At 33.2% G+C, this 26924-nt stretch overlaps 1 protein-coding gene across 4 annotated transcripts in view; it reads left to right on the top strand.

Annotated features, from left to right (window-relative positions):
* LOC145266539 (PDZ and LIM domain protein 1-like) overlaps positions 1-26924 on the top strand; it is a 200352-nt gene that overhangs the window by 129448 nt on the left and 43980 nt on the right. The window contains exon 6 of one of the 4 annotated variants that reach the window (XR_013864739.1): positions 12775-12910. The exons of the other annotated variants lie outside the window; for them this stretch is intronic. The gene's annotated coding sequence lies outside the window, so the exon portion shown is untranslated. The remainder of the gene's footprint in view (positions 1-12774; positions 12911-26924) is intronic. 4 annotated transcript variants of the gene reach the window in all.

Below are 26924 nucleotides of genomic sequence, written 5' to 3'. Positions count from 1 at the left end.
GTCATAAATGCAAAAAAAAAAAAAAAATGGGGAAAAGAAATGAAAAATAAAAAGATGAATTAAAAATCAAGGATTAAAAATCCAGATGAAATGATATGGAGTGGTTAATCCTAATGAAAATGTTGATTTATCGTTGAAAATTTTTCGCTGTCGACTGTTTTTTTGTTTTCAATACTGACTTAAATATAAAAACAACTTCTTTATCGTTTACACACACAAAAAAAAAAATTATAGATTTAAAATGTTTTTCATTGTTTCGCAAGTCTAAAGTAAAAAAAAAAAAAAAAAAAAAAGCTTGGCGCAGTTATGAAAGCGGCACCTCCCCCCATGTATTTTTTATTTTCATTTTTGTTTCATTTTTTCATAGAATTATTATTGAATAATCACTAATCTACCAGAGTAAAAAAAGTTCTATATTGACAACTTTTAAAGGCGTGCTCTCTTTCTAATACAAGACTCTAGTAAATCGATCCCCCATTTTAGAAACATCGACTTTTCCAGACAAACTTTGCGAATTTAACCCTTTTTTTAGGCTTCTTGACATTCAGTTGTTGTTTTCTCATTTCTTTAATTAAATGTTAAGACGAAATGATGACAAGAGTCAATGTTCCATGATACTGTTGAAAAATAGATCCAAAGTAAAAATTAAAAATGTATGTAATCTAGGTTTGTAGAAAAATTCGTTTGCAAACAGTCGAGTAATAAAGATTATTTCAAATCACTAAAGTTTTTTTCAAGGGATAATTGAGCCGGCATAACACTTGTTCCATGGCCGTTTATACAGTTTTGTAATAATGTAAAACTTGATTTGAAAAATACAATGGAAATAAATTATAAAAGCAGAAGTCAAAATAAAAAATATAAATTAAAAAAAAATATATAAATTAAAAATTAGAAATCCAGATGAAAAGATATGCAGTGGTTAGGTTTTTCCAAAAGATGAAAGAATCATAAGAGTCCCTTTCATCTGGATTTTTAATTTTTAATTTACTTTTTTCATTTCTTTCCCCATTTCATGAACTCTTTGCACTAAAACTATTTTGCATATATGACTAGTTCTAATATAATGCAGTTTCAATTTATGCCAGTAAATTCATAGTTTTTCTATAATTAGCAAATGAATATTATAGCAAAACTATGAATTCACTGGCAGAAATTGAAACTGAATTATATTAGAACTAGTCATTTTCCTCTGATAAAAATGCATTCTTTGAAACTCTGCGGATTAAGGAAATCTTAATATTTCTTTTATGAGTATCCTGTCGAACAATGTTCTTGTAAATTATAATTTACAGCCTTAAATTGTGTTCTTTTATGACAAGCTCTATATCCCATTTTGGTTGTATTGAGCTTTTTTATTTGGTTGGGATTACTATATAAATATTAATATTTGTAGCAGAAGTAGCAATAACTAAAATGAGGGGAAAAAGAGCTTACCTCGGGTACGTCTGTTGTGTCACCAGTTGGGGGGAAAAAGAGAATTCCAAGATGGCGTCCGGGGGTTTTTATTAGCATTTACCCCATGCAACTCTCGGAAAATCACGTTTCTGTCTCATGTGATTATGCAAATGGATAATTCCCGGCCACTATAAAAGCAGGAGGCTAGAGACGAGTCGGCAGTGTCCTGCAAACTGTGTGTGTGGGTGTTTCTGGCGATTGGAGTGTGTCTTCTTTTACCACGGTTATCACGGACAGGAATTCCCTCTCTTCTGGAGGTGGGCGATATTGACTATTTTGAAGTTGTACTGTTGCTGACAGAACATTTATTTATTTATTTTTTTTTTTGCCTACTACATTTTTGTTTCAATATTTATATTCACGCTAAGTTTACAGAAGCTTTTTGGCTTCTAAGCTTAATTTTTACTTCTTGATTTTATATATATATATATGTAAATATTAGAAACAGTTTACATGTATCAACTAGTGTTTCAACAATGGAAGTGATTCTGAATCCCTAATTGCTTCTCTCCCAAGGGAGGTATAAATGCAGAACCGCCTTAAGGAAAATCCCCAAAGAGGTTTAATAAATTCATACATTTTTTTTTCTTTGTAGTTTTGTGTCCTGTGTACGTGTGGATATTTTTTGTCGACTAAAAAAACAAAATTCATTTTCATCTGGTCATGCCATTCTAAATTAATAATAAAAGTCAAAGAATCAAGGAACTACCAAATTAATAAGTTAATGACCCGCATTTTCAGACTGCACTTACCTCAATCCTTGATATTTTTTAGCAAGTCAAGTCAACAGCTGATTCTAAAAACTAGCATGTCAAGAGATATAGCCTAAACAACTTTGTATGAGTAAACAGTAAGGTGTAAAAGAATTCCATGTAAAAATAGTAGTATTAATCCAGTCAGGTTCAGCAGTGGCCTTCCTCTTGTGTCAAGACGAAAATCTATAACTGAAAAATTCAAAGAATTTTAGCATATTTTATAGAGCAAGATTTTGTTGTGAATGTTTCTTGTTGTCCCTGGCGTAAGGATCGCAGGTTGCTCAAATATATATATATATATATATATATATATATATATATATTTCTGTGGAAAATACTTTATTTCCTTATAATATATACCAATCCTTATTTAAGAAGTTCAATGTAATTATGGAGCAATATAATGAATGAATGACAAAAGTCTATATTCCAAAGTTCATGATGTTGACCATCTTACAATTTATTCCTTTAATTCAGTTGACATTTACAATTCTTGACAGTGTCTGTTTTGTAGCACAATTCAAAATGGCATAATGGAAACATATTATAAGGTATTTACAGCTTCTCTTCCAATTTTCGGATTTTAATCATGTCAAAAATCACTTTATTTCCTTTTGACGAATTGATTGTTGCTATTTCTTCTGATGAGTTAAGGGCAAAATAGATTCACTGATTGATATAATAATTAAGTGATTGATTTTGTACTTCAAAACAGATACTGTCAAGAATTGTAAATGTCAACTGAATTAAAAGAATAAATTGTAAGATGGTCAACATCATGAACTTTGGAATATAGACTTTTGTCATTCATTATATATATATATATATATATATATATATATATATATATATATATATATATATATATATAACTGCATCAATCGCTTTATTGCAGATTAGTAAAATATCAATATTTCACTAAATATACGTCACAAAAGATGAAAATTGTATCATCAAATGACTGTTTCAAGGTTAGTCATTTCCCAAAAATGTGTTCAAATCCATGCGATATTCACGATGTTATGACATTTTATTTATCATCAAGTAATTTATACTGTTCATCGCAGGTCTTTTAAAATGCCAAAAAACGGAGCGATTAACGGTTATTGAAAAGGAAAGATTTAGCTATGTAGCTGGAAAGGGACCCAAGAACTTTGGCTTCATTCATCATTAACCCCAACACCAAATCCAAAGAGGATAATGGCATTTAAGGGCACAATAAGGATAAGAAGCCTTTTACATTGTGATATTTGGAAAATTCGTAGGAAAGTCAACTGAAATCCAAACAGCACCAGTGCTTCCATTTTTGCAAGAGCTGGAATCGCTCCAAGATCCAGGCAGGCCCGATGGAATGTGTTGAATGAGATGGCAAGGAACATCAAAACTATTCCAAGGCCTCCATTGAGCAAACAACATGGGTAAAAACGATTGGCTTGGGCACATAATTACATGAAAATGAATTTCCAATGTGTCCTATTTACAGATGAGACTCGTGCTACTGTTGACGGTCCAGATGGATGGGCCAAAGTTTGGAACTCAAACAGAACTCCAACCCCTTACATAGTTCATCCCCAGGAGGTGGAAGCATCGTGTTCTGGGCAGAAATCATTGGGGATAAGTTGGTTGGACCATTCCAAGTTCCAGAGGGTGTAAAACTTACCAGCAATGCGTACACGGTTTTTTGGATAAACATTTATCACCCTGGCTAGATGACCTACCATTGTCACGTCGCTTTCAGATGATTTTTATGCATGACAATGCACCATCCCATTCTGCTAGGGTGACTGCAGCCTTCCTTGAGTCTATGGAATTCTTTGGAGAAACCCTCATGAGCTGGCCACCATATTCACCGGATCTTGACCTCATTGAACATCTCTGGTCAATATTAAAAAGAGGAGTTTATGAGAGAAGAGAGCAATTTACTTCAAAGGAGGTGGAGGAAAGTAGTTGATGTCACCAGAACTATAACTCCTTTTCAGAGTGTACAATTGACTTCTTCAGTGGACAAAAGGTTGTTTGAAGTTATTTTTAAAAAATGGTGGATATGGCGATAAATAATTCATTTATTTGAGGCTTAGCACCTAGGATGTGCTTTTGTTTATTATTCTTTCACAGAAAAATATAATAAAAAGTAAAGTTTTCATGATTAGACATTGTATTTTTGCCCTAATACAGCATTTTAAGAGACCTGCAATAAAGCGATGGACAGTGGAAATTCTTGATGAAGAAGAACATGTAATAACTGTGAATATCACATGAATTGGAATACAATTTTGGATTACACAATTTTTTTTTTTTTTTGTGACATATATTTAGTGAAATATTGATATTTTACTAATCTGCAATAAAGCGATGGCTACAGTTATATATATATATATATATATATATATATATATATATATATATATATATATATATATATATGTTGTTTTTTTGTTTTATTTTACTTCAGTCGAAGTTCTCAGAAATCAAGGTGCCCACAACCTGGGGCAAACACTTGAAGTCTATATGAAATACATAGATATTCGAATGTTCCATTTAAGTTCTTTATCTCTCCAGCACTGAGTTAGTAAAGAAGTTCAGAAGATAATTTCCCTCTCCCCAGTTAACCATTTTTATATGTTGTAGTATATCTTTTATTTTGGTCTCTTGGTCTTACTGGATTCCAGGACAAGAATTTATCTAGTTTGGTGGAGTATCCAGCTTTGTGCTATTACTTGAGGTAACATCACTTGGAGAAGGTGCACCATTCCTCCTAAAAGCTAATGTGAGTTAGCCATAGTGAGATCTTATTTGGGCAGTGAATACTATGTGATTTTGAATATTTGGTTAGGATTTACTTCTATGGAAAAAGTATCCTCATGCCAGGTTGTTCTGACAAACTCCTGTACAGAGAGACCTTAGACACATGTAAGTTGTCCAAAATGGTGTTTTTATAAGTTTTTTAAGGTAAACATCTGATCTGTTTTATTTTACTTCAGTCGAAGTTCTCAGAAATCAAGGGGCCCACTACCTGGGGCAAACACTTGAAGTCTAATATGAAATACAGTGATATTCGAATGTTCCATTAAAGTTCTTTATCTCTCAAGCACTGAGTTAGTAAAGAAATTGAGAACATAACTTCCCTCTCCCCAATTAACCAGTTTCATACGTTGTAGTATATCTTTTATTTTAGTCTCTTGGTCTTACTGGATTCCAGGACAAAAATTTATCTAGTCTGGTGGAGTATCCAGCTTTGTGCTATTACTTGAGGTAAGATCACTTGGAGAAGGTACACCATTCCTCGAAAAATCTGTGGGGTAGCCGTAGTGAGGAGATCTTATTTGGGCAGCGAATACTATGTGATTTTGAATATTTGGTCAGGGTTTACTTTTAGGAAAAAGTATCCTCATGCCAGATTGTTCTGACAAACCCCTGTACAGAGAAATCTTAGACACTCGAGGACAGTGTCTAGTAGGCATTCAAGTTCTCTCCATGTTGCAGTATGCTTGCTTGCGTGTTCAACAACATAAATTAATGAAAATAGATACCGAGTTTATATGGATATACAATTAATTTAATAATAAAATTTATTTAAAGACCTGAATATTTATACATTTTTTACAGACAACAGCTTTTGATGAAAAATACATATGTGTGCATGCGCACATGCATGTTTTTGATCTCTGTCAATATGTTGCGCATGTCATCCCTGGTTGTGTGTTACCCGGGGATAAACGGAAAGAAGAGAGAGAGAAAAAGAAAGTTGATATCGCTACCTATAGGCTGAAACATGCAACAGGGGCGATAATCGTATATGTCTCGAAACTGAAAGTGTTGTGCATTGTGTCTGTGTGTTTGCTATCCATGAAACTCAGACTAATGTGTCTCCACATATACACAATTATTTTCTATTTGTGAGACTTGGTTCTTTGTAGTTCGATGACTATACTCCTCACTGAGGAGGTCAAAACCATCAAATATCTTGGTGCCAATTTTGTAACCACTGGCCAATCGAAAGATGAAGTCAACACTCTTATCGATCTGGCTAGAACCTCCTTTGTCCGTCTCCAAAAACGACTTTGGTCTTGTGAACAGATAAGACTATCCATGAAGTTGCGAATCTACTATGCCATGTTTAGAACAATTCTTCTCTTTGGATATGAGATCTGGCCATTGTGAACGGAAGATCTTCATCAACTTGAGGTCTTTGATTTAAACATTAGCAGGAGCCACTTTTTGTGCCTTGTCGTGCCCTAATTTGCCGTACGTAATTAGTAAAACCTGTGTTTTATTATTTTATTGCAAACAACATGGTACAACGTCAACAGATAAAAAAAAAATTGGCTAGGCAGAATCAAACATTGATTTGTCAGTTTAAATGTTATTTAGATTCAACTTTTGAAATTCAACTGCATTATATAGCTTATATATAAATATGTGTGTGTGTGAGTGTATGAGTAGTAGTAGCAGTAGTAGTAGTAGTAGAAGTAGTAGTAGTAGTAGGAATCATCTGGATGTCAATCTTGGGGTATGTTCAAGCTAACCTAATCATGGTTTGCAGATTATTGATGGTATCACCTATTGGTTAGTGCGGACTTCTTAGTAGTTCGATCACCCTATTGCAATACATGAGGCAGTCAAAGTATGCCATCGTTTTTGATCTGAAACCAGATCCACAGCATCCTTCCAGCTCATCCCCATTGCAATCAAATCTCTCTTGGGGCCAATCTTAGGATATGTCCGAGTACAACCTAGATGTTATTTGCATTGATGACTAGCTGGCCGCCTGGCATTGCCTTGTCATACAATATGCTTAAAACATGATATTTTAATTTATCAAGTTGCGTATTATTATTATTAATAGTATTATCATAGAATCAATCTTCTGTTGATTATTATATATTATGAGGAATAATTTGCCTGGTGTAAAAAAAATTGTTAAATAAAAAAAAAATAACAAAAAAATGTCATAAAATTCCATCTGTGTTTGTTTACACTATCACGTCATCTGATATTTGGGATTGATGATGAACGCCCTCGAAAAGTAATTTCTGATTAATGTTTAGTTTTAGAATATACAAACGAAGAAATGATTTGCAACAATTTTAAATGATACCTCTTCTTTTATTGTAAATTGAATTTATTAATGAGAAAAAATTAGAATAAAATGGTGAGGTACACTCGGGCTTGAACAGGAAATCATTCGATATGGTTCTGTTTTTTTTTAAAAAAAAAACGATTTGCTGAGAATTGAATTTTTCTTGATTTGCTGAGAATTATCTTCCTTGGCAGGTGTAACGTATTTTTAGGGTTGGATTTTTTTTGATTTTCGATACTTATCGGGTTAATTTCTGTACAAAACATATCTAAGAACACTGCCAGACATATAAATTAACTTTGTGTGAAATTTGTAAAAACAATAAGCTCAGCTGTTTCAGAACTTATGAGGAAGGAACTTACACACAAAGTGACTTTTGCAGTACAGATAATTATAATAGAAAGTAGAAAATTAACACATGCGTGCACACACACATACATACATACGGATATATATATATATATATATATATATATATATATATATATATATATATATATATATATCCTAACCTGTCCTAATTATGGTTTCATTCCGATCTAGCTCCAACATTTTAAAATGCCTATCGTAACTCTCTCCCCCTAACTGACCGTGCCCTTACCTAAAAAACCGGACACTCATTCCTTCCCCACTGCGCAAAAACGGCCTTGCATGCATCAACCGTTCCTCCTCCTACTACTACTACTACTACTAATCACCATCCGCCCGTCAGCACAACCAACCTTACACATTCTCCTGACGATATCTTGATGAAAGACGAAAAGCAAAAAAAAAAAATTCATTCGCAACATGCTTCGAAGAGAAAAATCTAACTATGGAACATTTATTAATACCTTTGATCTATACACAAAAACCATCATCAGAAAAATTTAAAAAAATAAACAAAAGCTCTCTTTCTTTAACAATGTTTGTATATATATATATATATATATATATATATATATATATATATACACACACACATATATATATATAAATATATAAACATACATATACACATATATATAAGCATACATATACATACATAAATATAAGCATACATATACATACATAAATATAAGCATACATATACATACATAAATATAAACATGCATATACACACATAAATATAAACATATATATATATATATATATATATATATATATATATATATATAAAATTATGTTATCAAAGAGTAAATCTTTAACAAAGCAAAACTTATCAACATAAGAAAAGCTCAACACTATTAAGAGGAGCAAACAATAATATTAAATATTATATTTTTATTATACATATAGGTTATGTACATATATATATATATATATATAATCTATGTATGTATCTGTGTGTGTGTATATATATATACACACACATATATACACACACATATGCATACATACCTTATTACATTGTTTCTTTAGAAAAACAAAACAATATGTTAAAATTATGGGATGGAGAGTCATTTCTTTTTGTCTTTTTATTACCATATTGATTTTCAATATTTACCTCATTATAAAACTTATATTATTTTAACTTTGATATATCAAAACTTCGTATGAGCTGAATAAAACGTAAATATGCGTTCATATGGTGAGCATCAGGGTAAATCATTTCTCTAGCGATATTTTGTTAAGTAACAAAGCCAGGTGTACTGTAAAGGTTATTCGATAGAAGTAGGTGCACTTCACATGGACGCGCACCTGGCTGGAAGAAAATAATATCACATGATAAAATAAATAATATAATCTAGATGTCATTTATAGATTGTTAACGATACCAGCTGTTGGCTAGTGCAGTCTCTGACTTCTTGGTTGGTCGTTCGACCGTTCCATTTGATCTCTAGAATCTTTGTTTCAGTTATTCTGGCACAAAAAGAAAAAAAAAAAAAAAGAAAAACTAACTGACACTTGTTTTGTTTTGTTTTGTTTTTTGTGTGTGTATGTATTATTTGTTATTGTTTTTATTTTTTGTCATTGTTCACTGGAGTTGTTTTTTTTTTTGTTACTGTTTTACATCTCTTGATCACTTGTGTATTTTATATTCCTGTCTCCCTCTCTCCTCATAACGCTTCCAGTCTAAATTCCACAAGTTTCCTTGACTGTTATCCTCGTCCTTGTTTTCGATTGCATTTAGGATGCTGAATTCTTCAGCCTTCTGTCATATACCCCAACTACCCTAAAAGACCAAGAACAATCTCTGCTCCTTAGGCTGGAGCTGATGATGTGGTTCAAGTACGCTTCTCTCTCTCTCTTGGCCAGATTGTTGGACCCTCATGAAAAATGGACGACAAACTTAAAATATTTATTTTATTTTATAATTTACCATCTATATCTAACCAGTGTTACCTGAGATGCAATAAACTCATTTTAATTTTTAATTTAAACCTCCTATCATATAACCATACTCCGCCAAAAGGCTAAGGATAATGTCTGCTCCGCTCTCCAGACTGGAACTGATGTGGCTTGGGTACTCTTCTCTCTCTCAGTCAGGTTGCTGAACAGTCAAAAAAGACAGACGACAAAGACAATTTAAACTTAAAAATATGCATTTTCGTAAATTTAAAATCTTTTTAGAAAACCTCTTTAGACTATGGCATTTCGAAGCTAAATGTTTCTCATCAGAAGGGCCAGGATTATGCAACTGCAAGCACTTGCGCCCCCTCGACATAAATACCCCCCGACAAACCCGACAAGCAGCAAAATACCACCCCTTCACAGTAGAGATCTCTAGATGTAAGAGAGCCTTCTACTCCAGTAGTTTCTTCCCCAGAACTACTAGACTTTGGAATTCCCTTTCGGGTTCCTGCCTCCCCAACTGTACTGACATGCAGAAGTTCAAGTGTAATGTAAACCGACATCTTGCTGCCCAACTCCCCACATAGTACCCCTGTAACTTATGTCCCTGATAGTAACTCCCTACATTAAAGTGGCAATATGCCTTGTTTGGGGTGAAAATGTAATTTAAAAAAAAAATGCAAATATATATATAAAAAAAAAAACTGGCTTAATGACATATAGATATAAAATGAGAATGAAGGAATAGAATCAAATGGTAAATAGTAATTAAAAGTAGGTACAGCATATATGGGTAAATAGGGGAGGGGTAGTATATATGTAAGTATATATGTAATAGTACAAAAAAAAATAAATAAATAATAGACCATTTTGAAAATAATGGGGAACACTAAAGAAGAGCCAACAATAAAAGAAAAATGCGATTAGAAAAATGTTCAAAAAATTTGTTCAAAATAAATTCAAAAATAAAATTCAAAATTCAAATAAAATAATATAAAATATGAATATAATAAACAAAATAAGACATAGATAGATAGATAGATAGATAGATAGATAGATGGATGGATGGATAGATATATAGATATGATGAAAATTATGGAAATAATAATAATGTTCCAATGTGATGGAGAGATGAAAAAGGAACAAGCCAAATTATACATGCATCAACATTTCGACTTTATTTCAAGACTTCCTCAGGATGAAGGAAATAAAACACCAGTATAATATTTGAAGATATACTTGTTGTGTTTGTCATGTGAAAAGGATGTCTTTGTTGTTAGCAACTGTTTATCTCAGGAGACGCTGGTGTAGCAATGGAGCTACACAACCTGGGCGTGGTGATATAGGAGGATAGTTCTTCCTCATTCAGCAGCCCAATGCCCCCTCTTCACAAAATCAGAGAATCCAAGGAAAACACAGAGTCAATACAGCTTGGCTCTAACCGTGCTGCAGGAGTTGCTGGTGATGACAATATAAAGTCAAACCGCCTTAGGGACTCCATCTCTGGATTTTCTATTGGGGTTTGCTTCATTAGCCTTTCCCCTGATGGGGTAATCCCGCGAGGCAGCAGAGGTTTTGAATCAGAGCTGCTTTCTTCAAGGTGAGCTATCATCTAAAATTGGCAAGCCCCTACTGCCTAAAGTGACTAGTTTTAAGACGCCTTTGCATCTTCTCTCAGTTAGTATAAGTAGTTTCGCCAGACTTAGTAGCACACAGACTTAGTAGCACACAAGACTTAGTAGCACACAAGAAGGCCAGAAGCTGGACTTGGTTATCAGAAACTATTTGAGATACATACCATGAGGGCATTTTTTAGGGAGGGGGAGCTTATCCCTAATATTACCCTCGGTTCTGACAACCTTTGAAACCATCTAAGAGATTTGATAAGACTATGATGCAGTTTTTGTTCTTTTTGGAATGAATATGGCTGTTATAATTCAAATGTTAGATGTGTAATTGAAATTAGATGTTTCTTTTATTATTTATTGATTAATTATTAATTTATTATAGGTATTATTTTCTGTTGTGTAAATAAGGTTACCTGTATCTAAAATTTAATTATGTTCTTTTAATATGAGTTTATTGGTTTAAGGTGATATGTTGTAGAAACCTGCACGTTGTTTAATTGTGTTTAAGTTTGCAACAAGCGTTGATTCAAGAAGTTTTCGTCGAGATTTATTTGAAGTAGATTGAAAACGTTTAGTTTTTTTTTTTTTTAATTAAAGTAATGATCATGCTGCAATGAATGAGTGAATAATGCATTTAAGGAATTTCTTCTTTTTTTTTTTATATCTCTTTCATATTCAAAAGGTAAAAAAAAGGTAAAAACTATTTAAATGGAGCGTTTCATGCCTTCTTTGTAAATGAATCTTTACAGCAATTTGCATGGTTACATGATCATCCTTATCAAATTTCATGTGTGTTCCTAGGTTTTATAGCTTACAAATAGTACGTGGACAAGCAGACGGACAGACAAACATGTTTAATATCTATATAGATGAACAAGATACTAAAGACTCGATCACTTTACACTGACGGAGTATCACAAGTCGATATGTTTTTGTTGCTGTTAAGCACTATTCACTAATTTTGTATGAATCAGATGATTATTGTTGCCATTCGCTTCCCTGATATCTTTCTAGTTAGAATTCTTTTCAGAAAACATTGGGTACTTACGGGAGGGACCATGTGAAGATTGCCAATATTCCAAAGTGAAAGTGTTTCTGTGGAACAAACTGGATTCGAACTTGGCACACCTGGGTGTCTTTAATCACTTAGCCACTGTCACTTCCCAGCTGCTGTCGTGTCTGGTTGCACATTAAATTTCAGTTTTTGTCCAGAATTCCATCTATATGTAAAAAGCAAAAAAAAAAAAAAAAAAAATCTGTATGCTTATTGTACCCATGACAAAATGTCTTCACTCAGCTGTTGATGTTGCCTTCCTTTCTGCTAGTAGCACGGAGAAAAATATTGTAACTCCATATGCTGTTGATATATTTTAAATGTCGGTCCTATTACATGGAATGAGTTAAATATTGTATAATGACATGAGGTAAACATGGTATGGTATAAGTTTAAATAATGACCTCCCTTATTCCTATCCACCCCCTACCCTTATCTAAAAAAAAAAAAAAAAATTGTGTAAGTGTGGGGGGGGAGTGGTAGAATTTCCAGATTGGAAATCTGACTAGAAAATCCTATTTGCAGAATGGGATATGATCTTGCGAAAGCTCGATGTATGCAATCGTGTACGGAAACCGCCCCGGAATTATATCGAGGTGCACATTGTAAAAATATGGAATTTCGATGTGTGATGGAGGCCCAACCTGACTGTTCACTTCTGGTATGTAACACCTTCACACCCCCATGCACTGCGCCGTTTTGGACTAGCTGAACCCGATACAACTTGATGGCTTTATTTTTTTTTTTATATAGCAAGAAGGATACGAATATTGTAGTGTTCAGAAATTGAGCCGAGGAAGAAGGTCAAACAAACGTGTATAAAACAAGACTATTCCTATAACAGGCCTGGCACCTGTGCTGCAAGAGTCTTCAAATCCGGGTGGGGGATTCTATGGAGATATATTTCGGTCACTTGATTGTCTGATATAATGCTTTGAACATTTTTTAGCATGTTTAAAAATCTTTAACTTAGAAACTGAATTTACAAAGATAAGCATAACATGGTGTCTAAATTTTAATATCTCAAATTACTACGAAATAATAACTACACAATCCATACTGTATACCGAGGAATTGTTTTCTAATTAATCTTTTATTCTATAATCAAGAGAAATTATATATACACTAGTGGGGCTACCCAGCGTTGCTCAGGACCGTATAAACAATGGGAAAATTGAATTTGATTTTGAACATATTTGTTATTCTTAGGAGAGAGGAATTTTTAATGTCTATGTATCATTTGTTATTTCGAGCAAAAGATTATTTTACCTACCTAGGACGGCTATTACACGTATGAAATAATTGTATCTTACCTAGGGTAGGTAATTTACAACATGTATATGAAATAATTTTACCTTTGCAAGGACGGGTAATATACAACACATATTTAAAATAATTTTACCTACACTAAGACGGGTAATTTAAATACATATATGAAACAATTTCACATACTTTTTGACCCCAAAACGGACATTACTCTCTCCAACCCAACCCCCAAAAGAGAACTCAAGAGCACATTTAAAATTAACATAATCCTGCTTCTTTCTACCCACCACTGCAGCCATCACATCATTCCCGGATGATAGCATAAAAAATTCCCCAAAAATATACATCATCCTCTGCAGAAACTATATATATTAGTGATGAGACGATTCCAATATTTTTTCCGATTCCGATACAATAACCGATTCCGTGCTGAATTCCCGATTCCAATACAATTACCGATTCCGATTCTTTATAAATCTCAAATTATTTAACTATAAGATTGTTATTTTCCCCGATTTTCGTAAAAACACACATGTTAAATGTGCCGATATTTTCCTAAACGCCAAAATACACTTGTGGAGGATGATCTATCGATTTTAGCTTTACTTGTATTTTAAAATCAATGAATATTTACTAATTTATCAATATGACCAGTAATGGAAGATTTTACTTGAAACAAAATCAAATGAAAAAGACGATTAAGAGAATTGATTTCGCATTGGAAAATAGGCATCAATTTTTCCGATACCGATTTTGATGCCCCCAAATGTTCCGATTTTTATGATTTCCAATTCCAATCCGATTAATCGTTTCAACACTAATATATATATATATATATATATATATATATATATATATATATATATATATATATATATATACATGTATATACATATATATATATATGTATATATATATATATATATATTTTATTTATATAGACAAATATTACATAGTCATTACACTGAACATGCTAATGTTTCGGACAATTTGGTTTGCAAGAAACCAAAAGTCACTCATCAGGGGACGTAATAAAGTTTATTTGCCACCAAAGGCATCTGGTTAAAAAATGGAAGAAGTAAAAAATATTTTTTTTTATTCATATAAAAATAAAATTTAAAACAGTAAAATTTGAGTGGGAGGGGTGACATTAAATGACATTTTAGACTCAAAATAGAAGGGGATAAAGAGAAAGAGAATGTCAAGACTCGACAGGATAAATGAAGGAAATAGAAAGGGATAAAAAGGGAAAGGAAAGGACAACGAAAAAGAAAGAAGGAAAAAAGAAAGAACAGAAAGACGAAAGAAGGACGAAGGGGTCAGCATGATTACATTACATTACTTTTTGGCCAAAATCAAAGTGTAGTATCTGTTCTTCAGATGCTGCACTTCCATTTCTTGTTCTCTTTCGGTGGAGGAGCAGTCCTTCACGACTGTGACAATTTTTTTTTTATTTTTGTACCTTTTCTCCACGTTAAAAAACAACCCTAGTGTCTAACTCTGTCCCGTGGGGAGACATTGTAAATAGGTACTATAAGGAATAGGAGGGGGTGAAAACACTATAAATCAACTTAGATTAAGGGTTTAGAGTTAACGTGTCAAAGAAGGAAAGAGGTCAACTTAATTTTTTGTATATACATATATACATACAAATTTTTTTTTCAAATTTACAAATTGAATAATAAACTGAAACCAAGTATAAATATTAACGTTAATATTTATATGACAATCTTAACCAGAATAAAAAGCTCAGTATTCGAGATAGAGTATTGATGTAAGGGATTCAGTATCAACTGTAAATTAGAAACTGCATCAATTTATTATCCAACAGGGAATATTAAAATTTAAAATTTTTTCCTTATTCCATGGAGTTTCTAAGAATGTCTACTTATCCTCAGAGGAAATTAACAAAATGATATTCACAGGCAGGCTATAAATTTTGCATAGTACTTGATCATTAAGATTATTTCAAAAACAACAGCACAATATTTACTTATGTATTTGTTACAGAAAATCAGAACAACATTGGTACCATCGGTTTCAAATCCAAATGAAGGAGACTTATAGTTGGTTACCTATATCGGACTTTCTTCGGCATCTGAAACCGACAATATCAATGTTATTCTGATCTTCTGTAATACACACACACACACACACACACACACACACACACACACACACACACACACACACACACACACATATCTATAGATGAGCTAATGAGTTAAAATGAAAAAAGGGGAGACTTCAATGTCAACGTTTCGCCCAACTGTTATGAGGACTTTTTCAAGAGTGAAAAAAAAAAAAAATGAGAATATCTATAATTTTGGGTAAATATATCGTAACCAATGTTCAAGTAAATTTAAAAACGTGTATGAAAAGAAAGTAGTCTTCTACGTTTCATCTTACTTCAGTCAAAGTCCTCAGAAATCGAGGAGCTCCCTTCCTGGGGTTAATACTTGATCTTTATATTTTCACGTATTGAAAATGCGCACACATGCACACACACGCATGACAGTCGGTAGCCAAAACGCACTGAGCAATGGGGGTGAAACTGTCAAAATTGATGTCGCCAGAGGTGAATAGGTCATGTAATTGACTCCCACAGCTATAGGGGGGGGGGTTAAAACACCTGTTAGGGAACAGGTCATATATATATACAAGGAGAGAAGCACAAGCCAGCAGTCAGAAAGCGACATTAGACCAGCCCACTGTTGAATACGCCCTCTCCTGCCTTCCCCTCCGTCTACAGCTTGGGAGCGCTCACACAAAGGCAAGAAATACAATATTTTTAAACATATTATTTATTAGAAAACTACCAGCGTCCACCGCGGCTACATCACAGTATGAGATATATAAATATTTAAATATTCCAATCAAATTGATTGATTACCTGCTCTAGCTGGGGACCCACCACGGTGCATCGAAAGGAAGCTTCATATGCCTCCCTACAGTGACTTAGTCCATAATACATTGTAGTCTACATTGCACTTTTATGAAATTATTTTTTTTTATACATAATGGGTTGAATTAAAGTTGAAAATGCAAAAGTCAAGTACCATGGTTCAATTGTGCTCTAAACAGAAGCATTCATTTCACTTGCACCCCTGTCATATCAAAGAACCTGCTATTGATTTTATATGTCAGGCTTTTCGGCTTGTGTAGTTATAAAATTCTCAAATGCACTTGTGATGTTAGGCTGTGTAAGGTGTTAACTGGTCAAAATCGCCTGTTCCTTCTTTCATCAGATTATGTCGATTATCGATTATCAATACTTCTCAAAGACATTCTGATACAAAACCTATCTAAGAACCCTGCATAACAGTGCCTGGACGTGCGTATACAAATGCATAGGAAATGCAAAATGACATCACCGTAAGGACGAAGAAAAAAACTATAAAAAGAATTTGTGCAACAGACAGGAGAGCACGTTCGAGAGCACGTTTGAGAGGACAGGCATCAGAGAAGACGAGCATGTTCGAATCGCGTTTTATTCGGGAAAGTACCCGGAAATAAATAGCATTGTTAACGGAAAAAAAAAGGAGTCGAGTTATTACTTGTACTCTGTTCCTTGCGACGTACTCTACTACAATGTGTTGGGTTTACGTGTGTAAACGTGTGTACAATGTTACGCTTGTATATATTTCCCTAGATTGATTACAGACTTTCTCGTCTTTTTTCACTCTTGGAAAAGTTCTCGCAACAGTTGGCCGAAACGTTGAGTTTCTGGCCTTCCCTTTTTTTAGCTCATACTGTCGGATTTATTGCACCTTTAATTTGCGAATACTAATACGAACACTGGTGAAGCATAATTATTTTTTCATTTTTTTTTTATGGGGAGGGGGCTGTACCGTGAACGTGTGAGACCAGGGGTTCTCAACCGGGGTCCACATGGACCCTAGTGGTCCATGGAATATTTCTGGGGGTCCACAGACAAAACATAACAAAATCGGGGTCCACAACGATATTTTGGTGGTCCATGAAGAAAACCAATTCAGAATAGTTTTTATTATTAAAACTTTGATTTCTACCGTAATTTTGTATTTTTTTTTTTTTTCAATCATTCAATTTATTTTAACTATAATATTTCTATTTTCCAGGTTTACCTCAAACATTTACCTTGCACTCTGTTTTTAAACATGTGTTTTATTTGTCGAAAATTTTATAAAAATGAATAGCAATATATATAGTTAGATATTATGAACTGCAGTAATTGTATTGCCAGCTGTCTATATATATAATATATACATGTATTGGTAAAGAATTATTATCACTTATACTCAATTTAGATTATTATTATTATTATCATTATTATTATTATTATTATTATTATTACTTATTATTATTATTATTATTATTACTTATTATTATTATTATTACTTATTATTATTATTATTATTATTATTATTATTACTTATTATTATTATTATTACTTATTATCATTATTATCATAATTATTATAGTTGTTGTAGAATACTTTATTTGCATTAAATTAGTTTTCATTTAAAAATAAAGCTTATTTATATAACATTTCTTTGATTATTAAAACCTCAAAATTTATATTAGTGAAAAATAGAAGATTGTCTTATGACCAATAGTTATGAAGGTGTCCACCAAGATAAAAAGAAGGGAAAAGGGGTCCATGAGTAAAAAAAAGTTGAGAACCACCTTGTTAGACAATGGAGATGGGTAAGAACTCAGATGTGGAGAAAGTACATTTGGATGGCAAAGCTATTGAGGTTCTTCAGAAGTTTTGTTTCCTTGGCGATAGCATTGGAGCACAGGATGGAGAAGGTGCTAATGTGAGTGCAGGAGTTAGCGGTTAATGGAATAAGTTCATGGAACTTCTGTCAGTACTAACCAGCAGAGCGTTACCGCTGTTAACCAAGGAAATAATCTATCTAGTATGTGTATGTAATGTGATAATGTACAGAAGTGACACCTCACCAATCAGGCTTGAGGACATCCGTTGCATGGAGAGAAATTATATGACAATTATACAATGGATGTGTAATATAACTCTTATGGACACACTTAGATCTGATGACAATATAAGTGGAGCAGGATCTAAAACAGAAGGCTCTGTTGGTTTGGCCACATTGAAAAATTGGATGAGAATTTCTTAGGTTAGTAGATATAAGTGTGTATGACAAAGTTATTGAAATTGTTCAGAAATTTTGTAGGGAGGGATGCGACTTTGATGATACCATTGGGGTACAGGGTGGAGCAGGTGTTAATGTGATTGCAGGAGTTAGGAGTAGATGGAGTAAGTTCATGAAACTTGTGTCATTACTAACTAGCAGAGTATTACCACTATCGACCAAGGAAATAATCTATCTAGTATGCGTATGTAATTTTATGATATAGGGAAGTGACACCTCGCCAATCAGGGTTGAGGACATCCGTTGCATGGACAGAAATTATATGAGAATGATAAGATGGATGTGTAACAAATATGAGTCTTAAGGACATAGATCTGATGACAATATAGGGAGACATATCTAAAACAGGAGACTGTGTTGGTTTGGCCACATTGAAAAATTGGATGAGAGTTTCTTCAGTTAGTAGATGTGGGACAGTTGAGATAGCATGGTCAGTTGGTAGAGGAAAGACAAGAAAAACATGGGAGGAATTGATAAGAGGGATAATAAAGACCTGTCCAGAAATAGGTTATGCCAGAATATGCAATAGGCGTTAAGCCGATGACGATGATGATGGTATTGCTAACAAATCCAGAGTTCAACTTAATTAAAAATAAAAATAAAATGATGGAACAAAAGTGTCATATTCCAAAAATCATATAAATTGATCAAGCAGTTTTGTTGTGTTTTTTAAACTAAAAACATCAAATTTTATGAGTAAGTTATGTCTTGATTTGCCATATTCAATAAAGGGAGACAACTCAATTCGAACTACCGAGATCAAAATCAGCCTTGTAATGGCTACGATTTACTATTAAAATCGCTAACAATCGTAACAAAGACTATTTTCTCTTTATATGTAGCTTGTGTATACCAATCGTAATGGATTCAAAAATCTTTCTTGTAAATAAAGTTTTTGATAATGAAAATTTTTTTTATATAAATTTAAAAAAATTCATCAACTTAAGACCCAAAGACTTATTTGTTTCTAAGACCCACAGAAACTCCAACTGACCTCCTCTGCCCGTCTTGATGGAATATATATATAGAGAGAGATACTGGTTTCATTTGTGGTAGATCACTCATCCAACCCATTTAATAAATTATTAGCTGTTTTATCATTGGACATAAAAATTTATATTTTTATTCCAAACAATGTCACAACTCTAGTTCAAAACAAGCAATGGGTTTTTTTATTTTGAGGTTTAAAATGACACCCGGTTTCTCCATTAGTTTGTAGACTTACTTATGTAAGTGTTATCTTTTTTCTTTTTTTTTTTTTTTTTTTTTTTTACATGGGGGTCACCACTTATCAAGGCCCGAAGGCCACTCAGGGATAACGGTCATTGCATGTACAGTAATCAGTGAGATAGTATTGTAGTAATCATTAGTATTGGGGGTTTTGATAGAGTGTCTTACTTAAGGGGGGCGGTTTGTTAGGAGTTTGTTTATGTTGGACTTAAAGACGTCCTAGTTATAGTCAGGTGGGAAACAGGCAAGCGACAGAGAGTTCCACTGGCGTGCAGTTCTAAGAAAGAAGCTTTGCTCATGGAATCTACGTTTGGATTTAGGCACAGATAAAGAGTGGGGAAAATTATTGACAGTAGTTTCAGCCAGACGGGTGTTTCTCGTGAAAGATTGGCGAGAGGGGACGAGAGATTGGAGCTCAGACGAGCACCTGCCATGGAAATCTACTGAACAGTGTATCAGATTAAGGTCCAATTTGTCTCTCAGATCAACAGAAACCTAACTGACCCCTTCTGTTGCGATTGAATATATATAGAGAGATATTAGTCACACAGTGTTGGGGGGCCGTAATGGTCCAGAAGAAAGACACAACTCAATATTTAGGGTGGAACGATAAAAGTGTCACCCTGAAGAAAACTATACTACAGCTTTATTTTAAAACTTTAACTGAAAAAAATCAATCCAGGTAACTTGATTATGTAGTAGAGCTGACATCTATTCAATGTAGCCGCCTTCAGCCTTAATCACCGCTTCGGTACGGGTCCGGAATTTGGAGCATGCCTTTCTCACAAGCGCCGACTGGAACTTGGTGAATACTCAGCGGATGGTGGCGATCAAGCTAGCTTTGGTTTTGTGGGAGGTCATATTGGTGATTGGTGATGTTCTCGACGTATGACCAAACAAAGTAATCCAGCGAGTTCAGGTCGAGGGGAGCCAGTGAGAGAAGGGTACAAAGTTGTAGCACTCTTTCTGAAGCCAAGCCTGAGTCTCTTTGGACTTGTGGGCCAGTGCTGAGTCCTTCTGCCACACTGAGGGTCTACCAGCGGCCACCTGATTGAAACAGGGGATCGTTACAATCTTCAGCACATCCAGATACAGTTTGGTGTTGACTTTCAAACCGACTTCGAAAATGTGAAGTGGCATGATAGGGCCCTAACTTGAAATCGCATCAAAGACCATAACTGTGTTCGGAAACTTTGTTTTCATCACCCTGGGTACATCTGTTATTCGTGGCAATCCAGCGTATTGTATTTTGAGGGTGCTTGCAATGGTCCTATTGTCATAACTTGGATCAGTAGAGAGCATGAGTTGTACAGCGGCGCATCTCCGATATCACTCATTGAACATTGTGTTACTTTCAGACATGATAGAAGGCTCCTATCGCTCTTGGGATTTGTACACAACTGGCCAACTAGTAGATGGTCTGCAACAAAAAAAGAAAACCGGTTTTCATCAAACGGAAATGGAATCATGTCGTCATTTCTATTCTAGGGCGACAATTTTATCGTTCCATCCTGTATAACAAATAACGAGAGTGGTTGTATATCAGTCTGATTGGCAATTTGAGAAGGGGTTAGTTTATTGCTGATCGCCTGAGGCGCCTTCACCGGGAAATGCCGACGGGGCTTTTGCAGGTCAGAGTGCCCCCCCCCCTCATCTGGGGGCGCTGACTTCCTAATCCCACTTTTCAACCCTGGTGCCTAAGTTCTTGCAGTGGGAGAGAACTAAGCTTTCTCTATTCAGACTCGCTGCAGCAACGCAAGGTTTAACACATCCGGGCACCTGAATCAAAACACACATCGCACCTAACGTTCAAATACGCCGTTTATTTTACGAAGAATTGCGAGTTCGATCGAGACAGGCAGAACACAAACGGATCGCCTTATACTACTCTAGCGATAAGTTATTAGTAACTGCTACGGAAGGCCAGAGAGTACATTGATCGAAATATTTTGATAATAACAAACAAGGTGAGGATAACAGTCTAAATAGCTTAATAACGTACATTCGTCATTGCTACTTTTTATCTCCTTTTGGCGTAAAAGTCACTTTTTTTTTTTTTTTTTTTTTTAAATAAAGAAAATGGAAAAACATCTTTTCATATTTAGAAAATTTTAAACAGTAAACGTAACTGTTAGTGTGGATGAAACGCGGAATATTCTGTGTAGCTTAATTGCCATATATATTTTTATAGCTTTATATATATATATATATATATATATATATATATATATATATATATATATATATATATATATATAAGTAAATTTTTGGTACAACAGAATGGAAGGAGAAATTTCAGAGGAAACATAATTAATTTAAATACCAAAAAAAAAAAAACAAAGAAATGGGCAGGTGAAATTAAAATTTTTTTCCTTAAGGCCTTATCGTCTGACCCTCTAAGAGGAAACGTCAGAATGATAGATTAAAAACTAAGAAAACGAATGAGGGAAGAGGGGAATTTTGGTTACAGTTGGAAGAACAGTGGAGAAAAAAAAAAAAAAAAAAAAAAAAAAAAATCTCACTGTTCAGGTGGTTTTAAATCAATAAATATCTCCAACTGATGTCTAAGAATCTAGCCTGTGTAGACAAAAGATTCTTAGACATCAGTTGGAGATATTTATTGATTTAAAACCACCTGAACAGTGAGTTTTTTTTTTTTTTTTTTTTTTTTTTTTTTCTCCACTGTTCTTCCAACTGTAACCAAAATTCCCCTCTTCCCTCATTCGTTTTCTTAGTTTTTAATCTATCATTCTGACGTTTCCTCTTAGAGGGTCAGACGATAAGGCCTTAAAGAAAAAAATTTTAATATATATATATATATATATATATATATATATATATATATATGCTTTAATTGGTATAGGAACAATAGCGGAATTTAATAAGTAAATTCTTGGTGTTATATATATATATATATATATATATATATATATATATATATATATATATATATATATATATATATATATATATATAGATTCAGATGTGTTCAAAAGTCAAAACTAATGAAGACAACGAGGTTGTTAAATTGTGCTCAATAAAAAGAGCGGAATATTTCCTTTATTAGGGGTAAACAGTTACATATGGTCGCTACAAATAGTCATCTGTTTCAGTCAAAGAGACTTCATCAGGCGACCTGGAACCTCACGGCGTGTGGTTCCAGGTCGCCTGATGAAGTCTCTTTGACTGAAACAGATGACTATTTGTAGCGACCATATGTAACTGTTTACCCCTAATAAAAGAAATATATATATATATATATATATGCCGATTAAAAAAATTGGCCATATATATATATATATGTATATATATATATATATATATATGCTAATTAAAAAATTGGCCATATATATATATATATATGCTAATTATACCAATTAAAGCAGAGTTAATTTATTGAATTTATTGACCCAGTTAATTAATCTCAACGATTATCAGTACTAATAATAGAGCACATATATATATTATAACTTTACAATAAAAAAGACGGCCATATATCACAACGTGTGCTTAATTATACGATGTAACACTAAAAAGATACATCGTATAATGAAACACATGTTGTGATTTATGGCCGTCTTGGTTATTGTGAAATTTATATATATATATATATATATATATATATATATATATATATATATATATATATATATATATATATATGAGCGACATATTCTCCCAGTCTTTATAGCAAGAGAAAGAATTCTGTGTTATAATGTGGGCACCACAACACACAGTTTGGCTGCTCAAAAATTAACGGCTGTCTTATCATTGGACATAAAAACTTACTTATCAGGGAACCTTTTAACTGGAGTGGACATTATTTTTGCAAAGTCTCAAGTAGTTCACAATTACAGCACAGAGCTTTGTTTCCAAGAATATAATAGGTACTTACGCACTCATGTTACCGTGCTGAAATAATAACGTTATTATTTAGAAAGTCATTCTTAACATGTGGGGGAGGTGTTTTCTAATTATTATTATATATGCACTTTGCTTATTATAGATGAAATGATTATCCACGGACACGTGTTAGTGGAGAATTATTTGATCTATAATTAATAAAATAAATGCAAAAAAAATAAATAACGAATATATGTTTGTATATGTTTATATTTATATAAATATAGATATGTATATACATGCATTCGTTCACGTTCCTAAATCGTGAGGCAACTATTCAGTTGTAAGGGAGACAATTCTTTTTAAAACTCCCAGGGGCAGTAACTCATATCAAATATAATTATCGCTAGTAAGATAACAACAAAACTCCCCCCCCCCCACACACACACGTTTGAATTATACATGTTTTCTGTTTTTAATTAGCTCAGGGATAAATAATAAAAAAACAACGAACAACAAAAAAATGATTAAAAACTTCAATGTTTATGTTTTCGTTAATATATATATATATATATATATATATATATATATATATATATATATATATATAGTCTAAAGAAGATTTTAGTATTTTACAAAATGATACTAAAATAAAATACTTTAAAAGTACAGTTTAAATTATACAACCGTAGAAAAAAATACTTAGCTTAAACTGTTAAATAGAAAACGGGGATCATCAGCTGTTTACCATGTTGCTGTTTTGGGGTATATATATATATATATATATATGTTTACCATGTTGCTGTTTTGGGGTATATATATATATATATATATATATATATATATATATATATATATATATATATATATATATATATATATACACCACACACATTTTGTTTGACATCTTCCGCTGGGAACACTATTTTCTTTTGTATATTGTTCGGAAATTAGTTCAATTTGAATTTATATCTTTTAAAAATTTCGCCATCAACTTGTTCAATTTTTATTGCTATGCTGTTATTTGTTTTGTTTTTAATTAATTTTCTCCCTTAAACGCGATTTGGTTCTCATCCTTATATTTCCTACATTTTGTTGTACTTTGCTGTTGTGTTATTATTATGTAGTAAAAAAAAATGGCACAGTTAAATATGCCACAGGTGGAAAGATAATATATAATGGCACATATAGATCTATCTATGTACTTGCAAATCAATGGTGTTATTTCTGGAGAGAGAGAGAGAGAGAGAGAGAGAGAGAGAGAGAGAGAGAGAGAGAGAGAGAGAGAGAGTTAGTAACTACGATGACTGCATTTGCATATTGTTTTTTATGAGCAAAAAAAAAAAAATTACAAAAAAAAAACATTAGCAATTATTTATTTTATTTTATTTTTTTTAATCCTTTTCAGATGAGGCTTTATAATTTGTGCATTCACTCTTTTTCGGATTGTTATCATCATCTTCATAGTTGTTCACCACGTTTCGGCCAACTCATCCTTTGACCTTCTTCACATGATTAACCTCAACAGGATGGGAATGCTGAGTCTCATAACTCTATCCCCAGTAATTACAACCTTCCATGGTTGTTGTTGACCAACTAATCCTTTGGTCTGTTTGGGTAGGATTGAAACCGCTATCTTCAGACAATGCTCACCTGGAACAACAACGTTTCTATTCACTGCGCTATGGTCCCCAAAGGTTAAAACAGCAACTATGAAGATGAGGGTATCAGTCCGCGAAAAGAATGAATGCACAGATCAGCAATGATGTTTTTAAGCAAAAATAATTCACTTTGAACTAACGCTGAATAACTTATTTTCCTCAGCCAATCATATTTCTATTTTCGTACAGACAAACTCTAAAACGATCACACCCTTAAGATCAATAAATAGATTTGAGAAAATATGGATATTAGGTTGATAAATGAATAAATTAAATCATGAAATATTAATTAGGTGTAAATTCCTTTTCCGACACCAAATTTAAAAAGCCTATGTTTGTAACACAGCACGGACAGCTATAAGCAAACACCGAGGTGTGAGCGACATGACGTCACGGAAAGGAAAAAGAAGCCTATGAGAAGGAGAAGGCATGTTTGAGAAGACGATCACATTAGAGGCGTGGATAACGTTCGAGAGCATGTGAGGGACGTCACAGTGGTAATAAGAGAATGAGGAATGTACAAAAAAAAAGCCCTTTTCTATTCTTTGTTTACTTTGCGACTGAGGTTACAACGTGTGGGTTCCTGGACAACGTTACATATTTGGAACTTCAGTAAATTGTATCAAATCATATATATTTTTTTTTACCTGTGCCATTTTCTGCCTGTGCCATTCTTAGTGGAATTGATTTGTTATTGCCTGAATATTGACACACTGCACCAAATACTAATTTTTTCTGTGTGCGTGGGGGAGAGGGAGTATTTTAAAAGAGATTGGCGTATTCCAACTGTAAATTTATTGCTGTGTGAATCTTTTTTTTTTATTTTATTTTTTTTTTGTTTACAAGTCCCGATCCCCTGAATCCAATCCTTATTTATTTATTTATCTCTCTCTCTCTCTCTTTTTTTTTTTAACAATGATTTATCATTGTCCCTTTCATTTACACGAGCCTTAATGGCGGCCATGAACTTTGTCCGCCTCTCAAGGTCAAGGTTAATAGCTGAAACTTTTCAGTTAATTGGGATGCTGAAACTATACTTAGCCAATATATATTATACATCTTATCATTAAAACCATGATGATACTAATAGAGTTCGAACCACAAAACTAATATGAAACCTGTAATGTGTGTTCCTGTATGGATAAATTGGAAATCAATGTTTGAGTTTGGTTCTTCAGTGTTTTTGTGAATCATTGAAATACGTTTAACATGGCATCTTACGTGACATCATTTAAGCCTCTTGACGAAAGAATATGCTATCTAGAAGTAAAGCAACTAAAATGCTATTTCAAACTAAAGACTGGGAGAAATACGAAAATGCTATTTCAAATTAAATCCTGACAGACAAACGAAAATGCTATTTTAAATTAAATCATGACAGACAACCGAAAATACTATTTCAAATTAAATCCTGATAAACCATCGAAAATGTTATTTCAAATTAAATCCCGACAGATAAACTAAAATGCTATTTCAAATAAAATTATGGCAGACCAACGAAAGTGCTATTTCA

The sequence above is a fragment of the Euprymna scolopes genome, chromosome 41, assembly GCF_053919585.1.
Source record: "Euprymna scolopes isolate OS-2025 chromosome 41, ASM5391958v1, whole genome shotgun sequence".
Lineage (NCBI taxonomy): Eukaryota > Metazoa > Mollusca > Cephalopoda > Sepiida > Sepiolidae > Euprymna > Euprymna scolopes.
Note: the sequence above shows the minus strand (reverse complement) of the source record. Positions and strands in the feature narration are given on the sequence as shown.